The sequence below is a fragment of the Lepidochelys olivacea genome, assembly GCF_965140295.1.
Source record: "Lepidochelys olivacea isolate rLepOli2 genome assembly, chromosome: 7".
NCBI lineage: Eukaryota > Metazoa > Chordata > Testudines > Cheloniidae > Lepidochelys > Lepidochelys olivacea.
The window spans coordinates 46,644,338-46,663,594 of record NC_140417.1 but is presented as its reverse complement, the minus strand read 5'-3'; the positions used below and the strand labels follow the sequence as shown (position 1 = coordinate 46,663,594).

Sequence of the window (19,257 nt, the reverse complement as noted above, 5' to 3'; positions counted from 1 at the left end):
CCTTCGCTGGCTCAATGTGCTCAGCTGAGCAAAGATAGAGGATGCTGCATTTGGGGAGAATGCTAGATTCCCGTGGGTTTCGCTGCAGATCTTTCAAGTCAATCCCCAAATGACATTAGCTAGGATTCCATTAGGCGGCTTTCCCCAGAGCTGCCAGTACACTGGGTTATGCTACATCACACCCTGCCAACCTACATCAGCACAGCTTAACACCTGATGAGCTGCTACCAATGTCAATGGAGCCCACCCCACCTACCCCGCTCCGACAGTTACATCTGTCCTATGCACAGAGGCTGTGTTGTCACCAGGAAAAAAGTTGTATTTGTAACCCATGTTAAGCTAGCACGTGTTACAATCCCAGTGAAGACAAGGCATGTTAGCTAGTGCAGGTAAACCCTCGGGCTTTAACCTGTGTAGCCTGTCCTGCCATGAAGCCAATGAAATAGACTCTCTCTGCGACAGCCAGCATCCAGAGGGTTAAAGCAATCTTTCCGAGGAAGGGAAGCCAAAGCAAATCAAACTCTCTTCAACAGGACAAGCTGAAACTTGTGCAGAAGCCTCAAGGACTCAGCTCCATGACCGGCAGAGAATTGGCCTCCTCTCCCACCAGCCTAGAGATGGGGTAAAATTAAATCCTGGTGTGAACCCCGCTGCGTTCAATGGATTTGCCGCAGGGATGAACCTGGGCCAGTGTCTGTGTTTCATTCGCAGGGCCCTGAGAAGCAGATGTTCCTCTGCTGTTGTTACTGAAGCACTTCGTAACTGGCACGAGCAAGGGGGGCTCCGCAGAGGCCCGGCTACTGCTCCAACCAGGGACCTGCTGAGCCTGAAAGCCTCAGCTTTGGGGAGTGGCTGTGAGAGTCCTCAGCATATGCTCAGCACTTCTTGGAGTGATTCAGATAATCCAGAAAAGACAGATCAAGCAGCTCCTTCCAGAAATGCAAGGGAAGAGGAGTTTGAGGCTACTTCATGAGATTTCAGACAACTTTCCCACCCCTGCTGCTCCCCTCACCCTTGGCCACAGTCCCCCGTCCCTCCCTCCTCACTAGCCCACTGTAAGGCTTTCAGCGATCCAATGAGTCCAGCTCTGCACCAGCTGCTGGAAGAGGCAGTCTCGCTGAAGCATGCCTTTCTGAACCCGCAGGTGCCAGCTGAGCTGGACTGGGGGCGGGAGGAGGGCACAAACTGGAGAAGACTCACACTGGTACCATGCAGGATCAAACCAGCAAGGCTCAGGGGACCTGGGGGGATGGACTCCACATTGAAAGAACAGCTGGACACTCTGACTAACACCCACACCTCGCCCGCCCAGCAGCTGTGTTGTTTGACATCTCTTACGGTTTGCCTGGCAGAGGGGGCTGACTGTTGATGGCAATGCTGCGATTTGGGGGCGGAGACGGCAGGCGGGTTGTTTTTTCTTTTAAAATAACTGGTAACTTTATTTTGGGATGTGCAGCACAGGCTCAAACCCATGTCCCCAAATAGCCCAATGCCGAGACAGCCTCTGCCAACTCGCTGCAGCATGATCCCTGCTCTATAGCTGCAGGGCCTGGAAAGCAGAAGGGACAAAGGACACAAGCTGTATTAACAGAACAGCAAGAAAGGGTGACGGTGCTGGAAAGGGGACTTTAAACAGCAAGAAGAGATAAAGGAATGAACAGTGCAGGGGATGGGATACAGACACTCCTACATCACTAGCTCATATCCACTGTAAAGTCCTGATTGACAGCTGTGACCACAGACAGTGTACAGCCAGTTTGGGGGGTCTCAGTCTAGGTTCTAGCAGACAGGTTTCCGCCCTCACTAGCTGCCTCAAGAAGCCACTCTGCTAAGCAAATGGGCCATGGAGAATAAACTCCCTGAGAGAGTCTCTCTACAGCATCCGATGAAGTGAGCTGTAGCTCACGAAAGCTCATGCTCTAATAAATTGGTTAGTCTCTAAGGTGCCACAAGTACTCCTTTTCTCTCTACAGCACTGTCACTGCCTCTCGTGGCTGGATTTTATCCCTCCCCCTCTGAGGTAGGGAGGTATCAACTCCCATTTTGCTGATGGAGGAAGTGAGGCACGGGGCAGTTAAGTGACTTGCCCAGGGTCCCACGGGGAGCATGTGGTGGAGCAAGGAACTGAACTCCGATCTCCCGAGGCCAGTGCTCTGTCCACAAGTCCATCCCCTCTTCTACTGCTCCGTTAATCCCATGACTATCACAAGCACGAAGGTAACATTTCTGGGTTTGAATGGCAGGGAGCAGAGCGGCACACTAGACAGAGCAGAGAACAGCCCTGCCGGCTCTTGAAAACCTTGGCCTGGCCCGAAATCCCACACCTCCCAGGGAGGGCAGCTCTGGGCGGCCTTGCCCCTGGCACAGCATCATTATGAACAAACACCAATGTTTAAAGCCCAGAAGGTTCACGCCAAGGGGGCCAGACCTGCGTGATTCTTTAGCCTTCTTGATTCCTGACCCAGAACTGGCTGCTTGGTCTAATAATGAAATGGGGGATACTATGCAGGGCTCCCCAGCTGAGGAGCAGGTGGCTGAGCCAGGCTAGCAAAACCCAGGGGGTCAATAGCAACAGCAGGGCAACCTTTTTCAAACAATGATTCCTAGAGGAACCACAGTGAAGTGAGGGACAGTGTGTGAAGCTGCTGCACAAAGCCCAGGTGAATGGTTTTTGCCTGGGTGCCAGACACAGGGGTCCTCATCGTGCCCCATGACCTGTACAGCATTTACAGCGCCACTCCCCACCCACAGCTAGAGTGCACAGGCCACATCACTGCCACAGACACCTGGCCCCCCAGTACACACGCCCGCATGGCTGCTCATGGAGCTGGCACGAAGCATGTCCCAGGACTGGAGATTCCCCCACACATTCCCTCTACAACTCACCCCACACCATGCAGTGGAACTGCGATATGCACTGCATCTTAGCTTTGCGTGTCTAGGGGAGACAGGCTCTGGGGGAAATGTTTGTTCTCCCCACAAAAGGGGCTTTAGACAGCCTTGGCTGCTGCTCTGGGAGCTTTTTCTCCCACAGCTGTTGATCCATCTGTCTTGATCTGGAGCACCCCCTGCAATTGCAGTCCTGGGAACCCACATGGTTCTGTCCTCAATCTTGACTGCAGCAGCCCCTGCTACTCAAGTGCAGAGCTCCCCACGCCACTTGATCCTGCCCTGCAACCACCTCTAGTACTGCACAAAAGGAAATGGGAGTGAACGGGGTGTGATATTAGTTCTGCAGGAAAATCTGCCTCTATCTGATTCATAAAACCAAGAGCTGATGAACTTCCCTCGGTGCCTGAGCTAGTGAAATCACGGACAATACCACACAGCAAACATCAGAAGCCACAGTGCCACTGCTGATGGCCACTGACTGCTGCCTTCCCCCCTTTCACACATGCAGTGGTATGGCAGCAGCCAGCTCTGTCACCTCTCACTTAACAGCTGGTGAAAGCTCAACACCCTTCCAGGATGCTCCAAGAAAGCTGCCGGTTCAGACGCTGCATCAAAGCCATGCTAAAAACAGCTCCAAGAGCAGGCTGCTTGCTATATGAGAGGCGGGTGTTATTCCAATTCTAAAGAGAGCGAAGCTGAGCCACAGAGAGGTTACAGACAACATTTTTCGGAAGGGGCCACACCCAAGGCCTGATTTGTGGAAGCATGGTGCACCCGAGACTCAAGATGAAATCAGGGGATTCTCCAGGTGCTCAGCACCTCTGAAAAACCAGACCCAAAATATTTCAGGTTGGGCCTCTGAAAATTAATCCAAAATTCAATGGCCACTTCTGGAAATGTTGGTGTTAAGCTTTCCGTGCCTCAGTTTCCCCATCAGTGAAATGGAGATAATGGAGGAAATCAATTTCTTGTTCCAGTCTCTTCTTTGTCTGTTGCAGGAGAGCCGAAACCAGTCCTTCTTGCATAACGTTGCTACCCATGGAGCAGGTAATATCTGGCGTGAGTCAGTGGAGTGTACCACTGTAAAGAAATCACATTTCTGACAAGGATACTGGTCCCTTCAAGAGGCTAGAGGAAACACGGACAACCTTCCAATCCATTTGAAGCATCTACAGCTCCTACTTGAAGGCAGGTGAAACAATATCAAACACAGATCAAAAACGGTATTAAATAAAAAGGGTTAAAGTTGTTTTTAAAGGCAGACCAGAGACAGCTCTCATCTCTCTTGGTTTTTTAAAATTACAAACCAAACAAGAACCCTCCCCGCTGTTGTGCCCCTTGGGCCTTTAACTCAACTCCATCAGGAAACTGAAGGTCAATAAGTTATTTTAGATTATTGCAACAAAGCCCAGAGAATGAACTTTCAAAGCTTTACAGCCTGCAGGAGACATGTCCAACTGGAACTCCAGCACCAAGAGTGGGCATCGAAACAACAAAACGGGATTTCAAACAGGAGGCACCCAACAAGGAGATGTTCCCAGGGCATCTGCATTGGAGAGTCTACGCTCAGGCTCATCATCTGCCCCCAACACATCCAAACTCAATGTTCTGCCCCCTCCATGATTTGACACTACCCATCCCATTATTTATTCTCTGCCCATCACCATGATATCAGAATGCTTAATGTATATAAAAGATCAACACAAGGTCGTAGTCTTTTCTCCTCTTCACATTCAGAAGAGGATAGGGCTGGCTAGAATTTAGCTTTTCTTGCTGCATATTCTCCCCCCACTTGTAAAGAAAGACAGAGTAGAGGAGTTTCTGTATTTTTACGTAGTAATGTACGTCACCACAGTAATGTTTACTGGCAGACTATGAAACAGAGGTGACTCTTGCCTGTGGTCCTGCAGGCAGGCAGGTTTGTGGTCATCCTTGTCTCTCGTGGAAGGCCACTAAACAGACATGGCTCTGTCTCCAGCTCCTGCCAGCCTTTCGCGATCCGGTAAGAACTGCATTGCACTTGATGACTGCAGGTCTCTCAGGAGTTTGTGGTCATGAAGGAGAAACAGTCTCTGGGTTGTTATTATGACCTAATAAGAGCTCTGAAGACCAAACCTAGGAATTCAAACTAACTTTCACATCCTATGGAGCCAACTCACGGGTCACTTTGACCAGGTTGTGCCTGACAGGATGGGATGAAGTCTCTAGCCAGCTTGAGGGGGAAGAGGATAGTTGCTATTTGGCCACCTAGAATCTGAGAGGAGGCCAGGAGAACTCTTAGGTTGCATACTGTGTTGACACTAGTGTGGCAAATGCTTTCTGTTGAGAGTGATGGTTTGGCTTTTGGCTAACTCTCACGTGCTTCTCTCTACCTAATAGCATCACTTCTTTCTTCCCTGGGTTTAATTTTAGCCAGCTGCTCCTCATCTAAGATCAGACCTCATTCACGCACCAAGATAGTAGGGTAGTGGTACGGTTTGTTCTTGAGATAAAAGATTTGTAGAGATGGGCATCATCAGTGTATTGCTAGCATTTAAAGAGCGCAGGTGAAAAAACGGTTACCTACCTCTCGTAACTGATGTTCTTCGAGATGCGTTGCTCATGTCCATTCCAATAGGTGCGCGTGCGCTGCGTGCACAATCGTTGGAAGATTTTTCCCCTAGCTGTACCCGTTGGGTCAGCTGTGGAGACCCCTGATGTGGCGCCTTTATGGCAGTGTATATAGGTCCCTGCCAACTCGCCGCCTGCTCAGTTTCTTCTTGCCTGAATACTCTGACAGAGGGGAGGCAGGTGGGATTTGGAATGGACATGAGCAACACTTCTTGAAGAACAACAGTTACGAGAGGTAGGTAACCATTTTTTCTTCTTCAAGTGATTGCTCATGTGCATTCTAATAGGTGACTTCCAAGCAGTTTCCTGGGGGAGGGGTCGGAGATCACCTGGTTGCTGAGTGCAGGACTGCCCAGCCAAAGGCTGCATCGTCCCTTGCCTGCTGGGTAATGGCATAGTGTGACGTGAAGGTGTGGATGGAAGACCACGTTGCTGCCTTGCATATGTCCTGGATAAGGACCTGAGCCAGGAATCCTGCGGACGATGCCTGCGTTCTTGTGGAGTGCGCCGTAAGCAGAGGGGCTGGAATTTTTGCCAGGTCGTAGCAAGTCCTGATACAGGATGTGATCCATGACGAAATGCACTGGGACGAGATCAGGAGCCCCCTCATCCTTTCTGCGATTGCAATAAAGAGCTGTGGTGTCTTACGAAATGGCTTTGTGCACTAAATGTAGAATGCTAGGGCACATCTAACGTCCAGGGAATGGAACATGCGCTCTCTGTTACTGGCATGGGGCTTAGGGAAGAACACAGGTAAAAATATGTCTTAGTGCACAGGAAACTGGGAGACTACCTTTGGCAGAAATGCAGGGTGAGGGTGTAGCTGCACCTTTTCTTTATAAAAGGCCATATAGGGGGGCTTGGAAGTCAGCGCTCTGAGCTTGGAGACCCTTCTGGCCAAGGTTATGGCCACTAGAAAGGCCAACTTCCAGGAAAGGTAGGATAGAGGGCAGGTTTCCATGGGCTCGAAAGGGGGCCCCATGAGTGCAGACAGGACCAGATTGAGGTCCCACTGGGGAACAGGCCGTCGTACCTGGGGATAAAGTCTGTCTAAGCCCTTGAGAAACCTGCCCACCATGGGATTACCAAAGACTGACCCACCCGCTGCCCCCAGGTGAAAGGCCAAAATGGCAGCAAGGTCTACACTGAGAGATGATATTGCTAAACCTGCTGCTTAAGGTATAACAGGTAGCCCAAAATAAGGGGAATTGGCGTTAGCTGTGGTTCGGTTCCCCTTTGCCGAGACCAAATGGAAAAACACTTCCACTTTGCCAGGTATGTGGCACGAGTGGAGGGTTTCCTACTTCCCAGCAGGACCTCCCTCACTGGGTCCGAACACTGAAGCTCAAGAAGGCTCATCCATGGAGTTTCCATGTCATGAGGTGGAGGGGCTCCAGATTGCGGTGTTGCAGACAGCCATGGTCCTGTGTGATTAGGGTCGGGCACACAGGAAGCGTCACCAATCTGTCCACTGAGAGGTTCAACAGCATGGTGAACCAGTGCTGGCGGGGCCACACTGGCACTATGAGGATCAAGGAAGCACCGTCCAGCGAGTCATGAGGAGGACTTTGTGTATGAGAGGGAAGGGCAGGAACGCATACAGCAGGTAACTCATCCATGAAAGGTGAAAGGCATCTGCAATGGAGCCTGGACTGTGGTTCAGGAAAGAGCAGAACCTCAGGCACTTCCTGTTGCTCTGCGTCGCGAACAGGTCTATGTGGGGAAAGCCCCACCTCTGGAAAATTGAGTGTGCGATGTCCGGCCTGTGGGACCATTCGTGACCGTGAAATGAGCAGCTGAGGTGATCAGCTAGCTCCTTTTTCGCTCCTGGAAGGTGCGACGCCTCTAGGTGTATTGAGTGGGCAACACAAAAATCCCACAGCTCGAGGGTTTCCTGGCACAGGGGAGAGGAGCGAGCACCACCCTGTTTGTTTATATAGAACATCGCTGCAGTGTTGTCCATCAGCACCGACACACATGCACCCTGCAGGCGGGCCTGGAACGCTTGGCATGCCAGACAAAGAGCCCTCAGCTCCCTTACTTTGATATGCCGAGATAGTTCTGTGTAGGACCACAGGCCTTGGGTTCTGATATTGCCCAGGAGCGCTCCCCAACCGAGTGCCGAGGCATCTGTGACTAGGAATAGCGTAGGCTGGGGTTTGGCAAAGGCACAGACAACTTGTGGTTGCAGCCACAAGTGGAGAGACTCGAGGATGGGGGGGAGGGTAACTATTGTGTCCAGCGGGTCCCTACCCAGCCTGTGCACCTCCGCCAACCATGCCTGGAGGGGCCGAAGGTGTAACCTGGCGTGCTGGACCACTTATGTGCAAGCTGTCATATGCCCCAATAGTTTCATGCAATTTCTGGCCGTGGTTGTGGGAAACCAGCAAAAGTTTTCGATAATGTCCTTGAATGCTTGGAAGTGCATCTCGGGCAGGAACGCCCTGGCTTGCGTGGAGTCCAAGAGAGCCCCTATGAATTCTATTCTCTACATCTGGGCCAGTGTGGATTTGGGCACATTCAATATGAGGCCCAGCCTGTGGAATATGGCCCTGGCCAGGGACACATGCTCTGCAGCCCGTGCTTGGGACTTGGACTTGATGAGCCAGTCGTCTAGGTATGGGAATACTTGCACCTGACATTTGCGGAGGAAGGCTGCCACGACCGCCATACACTTGGTGAATACCTAGGGGGCCGCCGAGAGCTGATAGTGCTGGCCACTGATCACGAATCTCAGGAATCGTCTGTGGGCCGAGATAATGGATATATGGAAGTACACATCTTTCAAGTCGAGGGCAGCGTACCAGTCCCCCGGATCCAGGGGAGGAATGATGGCGGCCAGAGAGATCATGCGAAACTTCACTTTCCTTATGAATGTTTTGAGGTCTCGCAGATCCAGGATAGGCCGGATCCCACCCTTGACCTTGGGGATAAGGAAATAGCAGGAGTAGAACCCCTTGCCCCTGGACTCTTGAGGAACCTCCTCTATTGTCCCTAGAGTGAGAAGTGATTGCACCTCCTGCAAGAGGAGTTGTTCATGAGAAGGGTCCCTGAAGAGGGACGGGGAAGGGGGATGGGAGGATGAGCGGGCACAGAATTAGATAGAATATCCCACCCCTGCTGTGCTGAGGACTCAATGATCAGACGTGATCTGGGACCAAGCACAGTAGAAGTGGGAGAGTCAATTCACAAAGGGTGGGGGGGTAAGGATCCGAGACTGAAATTGATGCTCCGTCCTCGGGCGCATCTTCAAAAGTTTGGCTTCAGGCCAGGGGGCTGTTTGGCCACACCCTGGCCTTGGCCTGAGGAGGACTGTGGCAGGTGCCCCCTATTATTTGTGCCCCGTCTCCTTTTCGAGTCTCGCCTAGGAGGCCCAGAGTAGAAGCAGGATGGGGGTTGAGGCTTAAAATGCTTTCTGTGAGGTGCAGGGGTGTGGATACCCGAAGACTTCAAAGTCACCCGTGAGCCCTTAAGGCTGTGCAGGCGTGTATCCGTATTTTGGGCGAACAGGCCCGGACAGTCAAAGGGGAGGTCTTGGATTGCATTCTGCACCTCAGGTGGTATCCCCAACACCTGGAGCCACACACTGCGTCTCATTGTGATGGCAGTGGCTATTATCTGAGCTGCCGAGTCCATTGCATCTAACGTGGCCTGGAGGGAGGTTCTGGAGACCACCCTGCCCTCCTCAAGGAGCATGCTAAACTCCTTGCGTGAGTCAGCCAGGAGCAACTCCTGGAACTTTGCCAGCGAGCTCCAAGAGTTGAAAGTATAGTGGCTGAGTACCGCTTGCTGGTTGGCCATTCGAAGCTGGAGCCCCCTGGTCGAGTAGACCTTCCGGCCAAAAAGGTCCAGCTTCTTAGCATCCCGTGACTTAGGTGCGGGACCCGACTGTCCTTGCCGCTCTTTGTGATTTTCCACATTGACCACCAGAGTCCCCGGTTAGGAGTGGGTGAAAAGGTGTTCATACCCTTTCTGCAGCACAAAATAGCATCTTTCCACCCCTTTAGTGGTGGGTGGTATAGAGGCTGGAGTCTGCCAGACCACCTTAGTGGTGTTTTGGATTGTTCTTATGAGCGGCAAGGCCACCCTAGAAGGACCCTCAGGAGCAAGGATGTCCACCATTGGGTCAGACCCCTCCATGACCTTCTCTGCCTGGAGATTGAGGTTTAGGGCCACCCTCCTATGGAGGTCCTGATGTCCCTTGGTGTCCATTGCTGGTAGGGTGGTGGTGGTGCCTGCCACCGCCTGGTCTGGTGAGGAGGAGGACGCCTGTGGGACAAGGTCTTCCTGCCCTTCTGGCTCTCTGGAGGCCAGGTCAGGTATCTCGGAGCCTCTCGTGACTGGAGGTGGCTCTAGTGTCACTGATGGCGCTGGTTCGGGTTCTGTGCCTGAGCGTGACAGCCCAGAGTCCCTGTCTCGAGCGGGGTCCTCAGGAGCCCTTGGGATTTGGCGAGCCAGCGAGGTTGCTGGGGGTGGGGGGCACAGGGTGCAGATGCCACCGATGCCGGCCTGGAGCCCTGACCCTGATGGTAGGCCCAAGGGGTCCAAAAGGGCCACTGGACTGGGCCCTGCCACTGGGACAGCCAGGTGACCGCCGGTGCCAATGATTCCACCAGTCTGTAGTGCTGGGACCAGGAGCAGTAGCGGCTGCGTCTAGAGACAGAAGACTCTGCGTCTGACTTGGACGAGTACTCTGTGCCAGACCATGCCAGGGCGGAGCCGGATGGTACCGGGGAGATGGTGAGCGGCACCATAACATCATAGGTTTGCCATGATGATGAACTAGAGGTGGTGCCGCCACAGGATCCACAGCCCCGTGCTGTGCTGGGATAGAGGCTGTAGACAGCGTCGTCGCCGGTGCTGCTGACGGTGCCTGGGCCCGCGCATGCAGGACTGGGGACTGCGCCGTCATGGCAATGAGGTCCCGTGCTGCCCCGTAGGTGTCCAGTGTGGAGGGAAAGTCGAGCTCTTCTTCCAAATCCTCCCGAGTCGGGGAGTCCACCAGCACCAGACTCAATGGTGCCAGGCCTTGAGGTGTCCCACCGGAGGACGCACCCCGCTGGAATCCCCTCATGGCTTCTTGATGGGGGAACGATCCCTATCCATCGTATTTTTCTTATGCGGCACTGGGGACTGTGAGCGGTGCCGCCTGGTGGCACTGACCTTACAAGTTGGGGAGCGGCACCAGTCCTCAGTGCCGGGACATCCTCTATGCCGGGAGGAGTCCTTCCGGTGCTGGCTGTAGGCGGAGGGCCAACTCCATCAGGAGGAGCTTCAAACGATAGTCCCGCTCTCTCTTAGTCCTAGATCTAAAGCTCCTGCAAATTGGGCACTTATCTGTCTGATGGCCCTCTCCTAAGCACTTGAGACAGGCAGTGGGCAGACTGCATGTGGGCATAGGTTTCACACACCTCTCGCATGCTTTAAACCCCTGCAACCGAGGCATGCCCCAGTGCCTGGGGAAACTAGGGTGGGAGAAGCTCCCCGAAGCAAGTCCAACTAACTACAAACTACTATATAACGAACTAACAACTTAGAAAAAGGAACCACTAGGTAGGCACTTGCGAATGCAAGAGACTGAGCTGCTCCAGTGACCGTTACTGGCAGTAAGAAGGAACTGAGCAGACGGAGGGTCGGCAGGGACCTATATACACTGCCCTAAAGATGCCACTCCAGGAGTCTCCACAGCTTACCCGACGAGTACAGCTAGGGGGAAAACCTTCTGATGATCGTGCACGCAGTGCGCGCACACCTATTGGAACGCACACGAGCAATCACTCGAAGAATTAGTGTTGCGATAGGCCATGCTGCAAAGTTTGAATCCAAACCCAAGAAAGGCCTTTACTTTCATGTACATAGCTTATGTCTGATGTTAGGCATGTGACACATATCTCTAACAGGCCGCTGTCCACACTGTCCCCATTCTACAGATAAATGGAAAACATCAGTGCCAGCGTGTCCATCCAGCATCTGCCAGTGATGTGAAATTCACTTTAAAGAAAGTTGGAAGACATGACATATGAAATGGACATAGGGCGAATGGCTTTAGGAGGAGAATATTGGTTACAGTGCGTTGGCTACACTTCCTTGGGAATTTTCACACTGCCCCAGAACAGTAGGTACAGACATCAGATGTACTCGCTATTCACTGGTATTCATGGAATGCCACTGCCTCCTTGAGAATAGCGGTTGGCTTAGTGTCTTCTTCCAGAGTTCCAGAACATACCCTCGAAACATTCACATAATGGGAAGAAACTCTAGAGAAATCAGAGATTGGGAGAGTGGGATTGTTTGTGGAATGCAGTGAGCAAATCACTTAATTTCTCATTGGTTTGATCTCGAGCAAATCATATAAATTGTTCTGTGCTTCAGTTTTCCCTTCAGTAAGGTGGGGATAATAATACTTCCTATCCCATAGTTGGGTTGGGAGTCTCTGTTCACTTGGTCTCCCTGAAGACTCCAGAAGTTCAGGAGCCAAACCAAGCTGAGATGAGCCAAGCAGAGGGGATGGAACAGAAGCAGCCAAATACACAGAGTCCTCCCTTGGACTCCTGACAATTTAAACCTTCACATGGACACCAAAGATGTCTTTTAGCCTGGCCAATCAGATGATTAAAGGACAGATGGCTAATTGCACTCAGCCCTATGGCTCACAAAGAGCTGGAGGTAAGTCACCTCCTCAATTGTATTGGCTCGCTAGTAGCAAAAGAGAGGACTCCAGGATTCCCGTCTGATTCCTTTTGGGAAAATACTGACACTCTTGTACACTTGTTGCTCCTGCCTCTCTACTTCGAATATGCCTGGTGTATTTCCTCTGGTGTTTGCAGCCATTCCAAGTATGTGGAGAGTCACGGCCACAACCTTTAGGATGCATCTAAACTAGGAAGAAGAAAAAAACACCCATCTTGACACTGGCGATTCCATGCCACTCAGCTCCTCTCAGGAACAGGGCTGCGAACAAGGTTCCCAAACCTTCCGCAGCAACTGGTTTCTAAATTAGAGGTAAAAGAGGACACCTGCTGGTTGCCACACCAATCGGGTCTGCTTTTAAGCAGCCTCAAATCATCTTCGGAAGATTAGGCCAAATGGGGTCACAACAATATGCCGCATTGTTCAGTCCTTCCCACCAGGGAGCTCCGTTCCTCCTTATGATCTTTGCTCAAAGGGAAGCAGAGCTGCTTTTTGACAACCCAAATGGGGAGAAAGGAAAAACAAGGAGCTTGGGGGCTAGGCCTGCTAGGCTGCTTTCTCAGACCCTGCAGGGGCTGCTCTAGGCACTGGGTAAACCAACACCAATGAACACCCTTTAGCCCTACACATATCCCCCACCTAGGATTTACAGATCTCATAACAGAAGGCCCTAGGAATGCCCCCATAGCAGGATATACAACATACATCATTTGATAGCCAAGGCATTGGCTACAGAGCCAAAACCATATGGAAAGCCCTCCAGAGACCCACTAGTCAGCTAGCCTCATGTCCATCTCCAATTTAACCCTGCACAGGCTCACATGCAAGCGTTTGCAGCTAAAAGACTGTGCGTGCGCACACACACCCACTCTCAGAGACAGGTATTTAAAATCAGCTCACTATATGCCCAACTACCTAATTAATGCTCATTAATGACTGTGCAAAACAAGCATGGGTACAAACTAAAAAGCTGACTATGGATTATCTGGCCCATTGGATATATCCAGAGGGCCGTAACAACACACTGGTGCAGGACATCCCAAGCAGCATGGGGGGTCATTAGAGGATTGCTAGACCTAGAAGAACTTTTGGAAATACTGAGCCAAATGCTCAGCTTATGTAAATTGGTGTAGCTCAATGTAGCTGCACCTATTTACATCAACCATAGGGAGGAGGCTGCAGTACTGAAGACAGAGATGAGGAGGACCTGGGTAAGAGTGTTAGTTGCACAGAAAGAGAGAAGAGGTGAGATCTTCAACATATTCGGAAGGAAGAAACACCAAGATGCAGACATCACCTGGACATGACAGGAGTGGAAGGAGTTGAGGAAGACCCTCGTGTTTCAGGCTTGAGTGATCGGTGGCAAGTTCAACAGGGAAGAGTGGCAAGAGTTTTGAAAGAAAGATCAGGAGTTCAGTTTTGGCCATGTTAGGCTTTAGCTGATGGTGAGAAACCCAGGAGGAAATGTCCAAGAGATAGCCTGAGAGGTGAGATTGGATGGCAGTAAACAGGTCAAGAATGGAGCAGTAGACACAGGAGTCCTCAGCAAAGAGAAGGTAGCTGAAGTTGTGCGGGTGGGTGAGATCACGCGGAGAGATGACATAGAGAGAGAAAAGAGAAGGGGCCAAGGACAGAGCCCTGTGCTGGATCCCCAGAAAAAGCTGGAAAGGAGAGGAAGAGAACAAACCAAGAGATGCTGCAGGAATGGTCAGAAAAGCACAATGGAAAAAGAACCAGGAGAAGACAGTATCAAAGCTGAGGGAGGCCATGATTTCAAGCAGGAGAGTGTGATAAATGATGTCAAAAGCAGCAAGGTTGCAGAGGATGAGGGTGGAGTAGAGGCCCAGTGATTTGGCTAGGAAGAGGCATCTGGAAATCACGGTGAGAGGAATTTCAATGGAGCAGGGAGGAGAATGAGGGAGGTGTAGGAGTGGGGAGTAAGGAGAAGCAGGAGGTGGGAGGGGAGGGGATCACTTGGCCAGGTTGAGGGGTCAGATGAAGGGAGCAGGGGGACAACTTCAGTGTCAGTGCAGAGGGGACAAGGAATAAAAGAGAGATCAAGAGCCCAGCCCACCAATCTTCTCTGCGAAGAAGCTGGTGAGATCTTGTGCAGAGGGAGAAGATTTCAGGAGGGAGTCAAAAGCTGCGAATAAGCCATGTGGATTGTGGGTTTGGAATCCACTGAGGGTGAAATAATATTGCTTGTCAAGCAACATAGCAGAAGCGAAAGAGGAGAGAATACATTTGTGGTGTCTTTCTCCGGAGAAGCTCAGTGGAGAGGAGAAGAGGAATCAGGGGTTGGAGAAAGTGAGGGTGGGGAGTTAGTGGTACCAACTTTAAAATGGGAGAGAAGGGGGTAAAACAGGGTTGGAAAAACTATGGCCTGGGGGGGCCGCATCCGGCCCTCGAGCTCCCGCTGGGGAGCGGGGTCTGGAGCTTGCCCCACTCTGGTGCTCCAGCTGGGGAGTGGGGTAGGGGCTTGCCTCACTCCGCGCGGCTCCCAGAAGCAGTGGCATGTCCCCCCTCTGGCTCCTATGCATAGGGGCAGCCAGGGGGCTCCGCATGCTGCCCCCGCCCCAAGCACTGCCCCTGCAGCTCCCATTGGCCGGTAACCGCAGCCAATGGGAGCTGCAGGGGCGGCACCTGCGGACAGGGCAGTGCGCAAAGCTGCCTGGCTGCGCCTCCACATAGGAGCTGGAGAGAGGACATGCCGCTGCTTCTGGGAGCTGCTTGAGGTAAGTGCTGCCCAGAGCCTGCACCCTTGACCCCCTCCTGTGCCCCAACCCCCTGCCCCAGCCCTGATCCCCCTCCTACCCTCCAAACCCCTCAGTCTCAACTCAGAGCACCCTCTTGCACCCCATCACTGATTCATCAGCTTAGAAAAGAGAGCGGAGTAGGGAAGTGAGTAGTAGAGAATTTATGGCTACTGTTGGATTGGAGGTGCAGAGATGGGAAGAAGGGGGCAGGTGGGAAATGTTAGAGGAGAGGAGATGGAACTAAGGCATGGAGAGCCTGAAGAAGGACTAGTGTATGGTGAAGACAAGGCTGCTTGAGGGGCTGTTTTGGTGAATGGGAGATTTGACCCAGCTCTGAAGGCAAATTAAGAGGTGAGGGTGAGAAGGCAGAGACAGGTAAGACATCACCAAGGATCAGAGTTGGAGACTGTACAGTATCTCAGAGTGGGGAGGCCAAAAAGCTAACAAAAAACCTGTCCCCTTTAAGGTTCCCAAACCAAACCCAGCCGGCAGAATTCCTAGTTCTCTTACTGTTCTAGGAGACAACCTGGCTTTTTCCCTTTCCCTTAGCCACCAGGTCAGGGAAAGAGCAGCTTAACCCAGTTCATAAGGCCCAGACCTCAGTTTTGAGTCAGAGCAACCAAACTTATAGTCAGAAATCAAAGTCAGGCTAGTATCCTGGAGCTGAGGTAGCCCACAACCTGTAGCAGCCAGCTTGGCTTCTAGTGCCTTCTCTCTTGCTCAGCTTCCTTTTCCTGTTTATATAGAGACGCCCAGCCCCAAGACAGCACAGGGTGCTTCTTGATTGTGCCCAGACTGTCCCTCAAAGAAGCAGTCCATTCCTTTTTAATGGAGAGAGTAATTAACCATTGGAACAATTTGCCAAGGGCCATGGTGGATTCTCCATCACTACCTGTGTTTAAATCAAGACTGGATGTGTTTCTGAAAGCTCTGCTCTAGGAATTATTGTGCGGAAGGTCTCTGGCCTGAGCTATACAGGAGGTTAGACTAGATGATCACAGCGCTCCCTTCTGGCCTTAGGATCTATGAAACCCTGCCACAGAGATTTCAAGGAGACGAGGTGGGGGAGGAGAGCCAGATACTAATATCAGAGAGCAAGGTAGATAGGAAAGAGTCAGAGGGACAGTGGATGACTGCTCCATGGAGGGGCAGAGGAGAACACAGTGTGAGTGTGGCTCGGGGAGAAGAATGAGTGGGAAGGTGATGGTAGAAGGGATTGGAAATGACAGGAGAAACCCAACACTCTCACTAATGTTCTTTGGGGATGATTCAGGGCAAGAAGTGTGAGAGAACGAGAGGTCAATGCAAGACACAGCAGCTGTGAGGCAGTGCCCAATGGGGGGAGCCAGATTTCCTTGCGAGCAGAGCTAGATAGGAGTGAGACATGAGGCAGTCATGGATGGACTAGATGGAATGAGCATACCAGATGGAGAAGGAGGAGGGGAGGAGGTAAAGGGAATTGTGGGAATGGGAGTGCGGTTATCAAGGAACAGGATGGGGTCACGTTGTGGAGGTGGTGTCAGCGAAGGAGGAAACAAGAGTAGAGGATATAGAACTGATGCGGTGTTCAAGGAGATGAAGGTGATAGAAGATGTGGGAGAGGAGACAACAAGGCAGAAAAAAGGAGCCCAGTGAGCACATTTGGAAGCAGTGGCCAATCATGATCATGCGCAGATAAGCGAACAGTAAGCAACTGAGTGGTAGAGCTGGTTGAGAAGTAAATCAGTGGCAAAGGACACCATGAGTTGATTAGGGAGAGAAACAGTTAGGAGAAAGGGATGCAGTTAATCAGATCAAACTGTAGAGCAGGCTTGAAGGCAAAAAAGTAAATGCACAATGAATTAGCAATGGCTCAATAACACAGTAAATCAATGGGGAAGTTAAGCAAGCCACAGATTTAGCAACAGATTAGTGAGGCCATCAGCTAATTGTGCAGCTAATCAATGAATGGAGCGACAAGGTAGGGGAAGAGTCTGCTAAGCAAGGCACTTGGGTCAATGACTCATTCTGGTGTAAACTCAAGCAACACACAGAAAAGAGCTTAGCCGGATGGAAGTGCGGTGATGTCAGCAGGGGGCAGGCTTCAGGCTGTGAAGCGGCAGCAGGAGGAACAGAGGCACAGAGAAGTGGAGCCCAAGGTCACACAGCGTGTCCATGGCAAAGCCAGACAGAGATCCTATAGCAGCTGACTCCCTGCCCTGTGTTTCAGCCACAAGACCATCCTTGCTAAGCAAGGTTGATGTTAGGGGGCTTATTCCTTCACCCACTTACTTCCCTGGTCCTTCTCTTATGAACAGAGAGCAACAATACCCGAAGTCCAAAGGTGCAAACAATTCAATGTTTACTGGGGTCAACTTCCAGCAAGCATGATTCCAGTTTCCTTCCTTAGTATCCTCCTTCCCAGCTCTGACACCACAGAGCCTTACACCTGTGTCCCTGTTCCCATTCCTACCCTTAGCCAAACATGATTCCAACTTCCTTACTCCCATTCCCTGTTTCCATTTCCCCCTTTAGCAAAACAGGATTCCAATTTTCTTACCCCCATTCCTTGTTCCCATCTCCCACACACCCCCACTCTCACCCACATCCCCATGCCCACGCCCACCCCCACCTCATTGACTACAGATTATATAGTAAAACTTGAGTTCTGCTTAGCTATACCTTAACGAATCATTCTACTGAAATTTAACTAACCAATCCTAACATATTGTAACATGATTATGTAACCAATTATATCCTACCACCTTAATTAGTTTACACCCAGCAAAATTAATTATACAGCAGACAGGAACAATCACAGAACCAGACAGAGATTATACAGACAAACAATAGCAAAGTGGGAACTATAATGCCAAAACAATACAGAAGTGAGGATTTCACATCCCAGCTATTGATAAGTGAGTTCTTGCCAGACAGGATGCTATCAAACTAAGTTTCCTTTTACATTTTCTAGGCACTTCCCTTTCTCTGGAGGTGATAGGAATACAATTCTGTCCTGATAGTGCCTAACAGCCCAGTAGCACCTTATTTCAATGTGACTAGTTTGGAATGTGAGGATGTGACTGTTCGCTTCCCAGCTTATGGCTGCCTCTGCTGCTTAGCCAAAGGCCTTAGCCTAAGAACAGGGCCTCAGACTGTCACAGTAAGAGAAGGCCCTTACACCAGCAGACAGTGATTTTGATTCTTTCTTTTATACCTCTATAATTAGCCAAGTGACAAGAATACACCTAAATTCTTAGAGTATAGGCCTTTACAGACAGACCTGAATATCTTTATCCTAACACTTGACAGTCCTGCTTACGAGCCGGATGGGATGAAGAGAAGTTGTAGCTCACATCTGCTTGCAGGCTGGCTGATGAGAACAGACATAGATGTCAGCTTTGGAGGAGAGTGGATCATTTGCAAAAGGAAAAGACAGTTTATAGATAACTCAGATCTCCAGGATCAGTCAGGCATCCCCACTTAGGAGGTAAGTAGATTCTCCTCAGAGGGCCCTGTGCTGGTGAGGAGCGGACTTCCATGCTCTCCTATCCCCCACTCCCAGTTAATGAGTAAGCTTTGTGGTTCTGTGGCTGCTGCCCAGCTCTGTTTTTCCAGCTGGTTTAAAGGGCAGCTAACAAGGAACACAAGCAAGCAAACTGGCTAGCTGCCCCACAGCTGGTGCCCATGGGTTGGCACAATGGCATTTTCCCTCTTAAAGGCCAAGTGAGTCCCACCGGCCAGCCCACGTCATCTGCCTGTTTGTGCCACCCGCTTGCTCCCAGTCAAGACTGCAGCTGTGTTCTACTCCTCAGACTGTAGCCACTTCGGGGCAGGGCCGTCTTCTTCTAGTAACTGAACACAGGTCCCTGGTTGTGGGAGAGTCATTCCAGGTCTTAGTAGGAATGGAGCAGAAAAGGGAGGAGTGCCCCTGGCCTTGTAGAAAGAGCTCATAATTTAAAACCATCACTATAATAGTGAAGTCTGAGAGGGTGCAGTTATGAGCTCTAGCACCAGCCGATAATGTCATGATCACAGTGCCATGCTGCAGGGAAGGGGGAGGCTGATACAACGTAAGTGAAGGTACCACCAGGAATGTACCCATGTCAGGGAAGAGCCTACCTAGAGCACGCCACTGCGTGGGTTAATAGCAGCTCTCTGGGTCTGCAAAAGGACCAATGCACCGAGCGAAAGCAAATCAGGTTTGGTCTGAATAGCAAGAGGCATAAATGATGGATAGATGGGCAGACAGATAACAGATACACCACGGCAGATAGATTGACAGGGAAAGCTGATAGATGAATAAATGGACGCTGCAGACTCAAAGGGG

The 19,257-nt window shown here is 51.2% G+C and overlaps 1 protein-coding gene across 1 annotated transcript in view; it reads right to left on the bottom strand.

Annotated features, from left to right (window-relative positions):
- Positions 1-19,257, bottom strand: part of TEX264 (testis expressed 264, ER-phagy receptor) — a 126,977-nt gene that overhangs the window by 27,464 nt on the left and 80,256 nt on the right. The window lies entirely within an intron of this gene.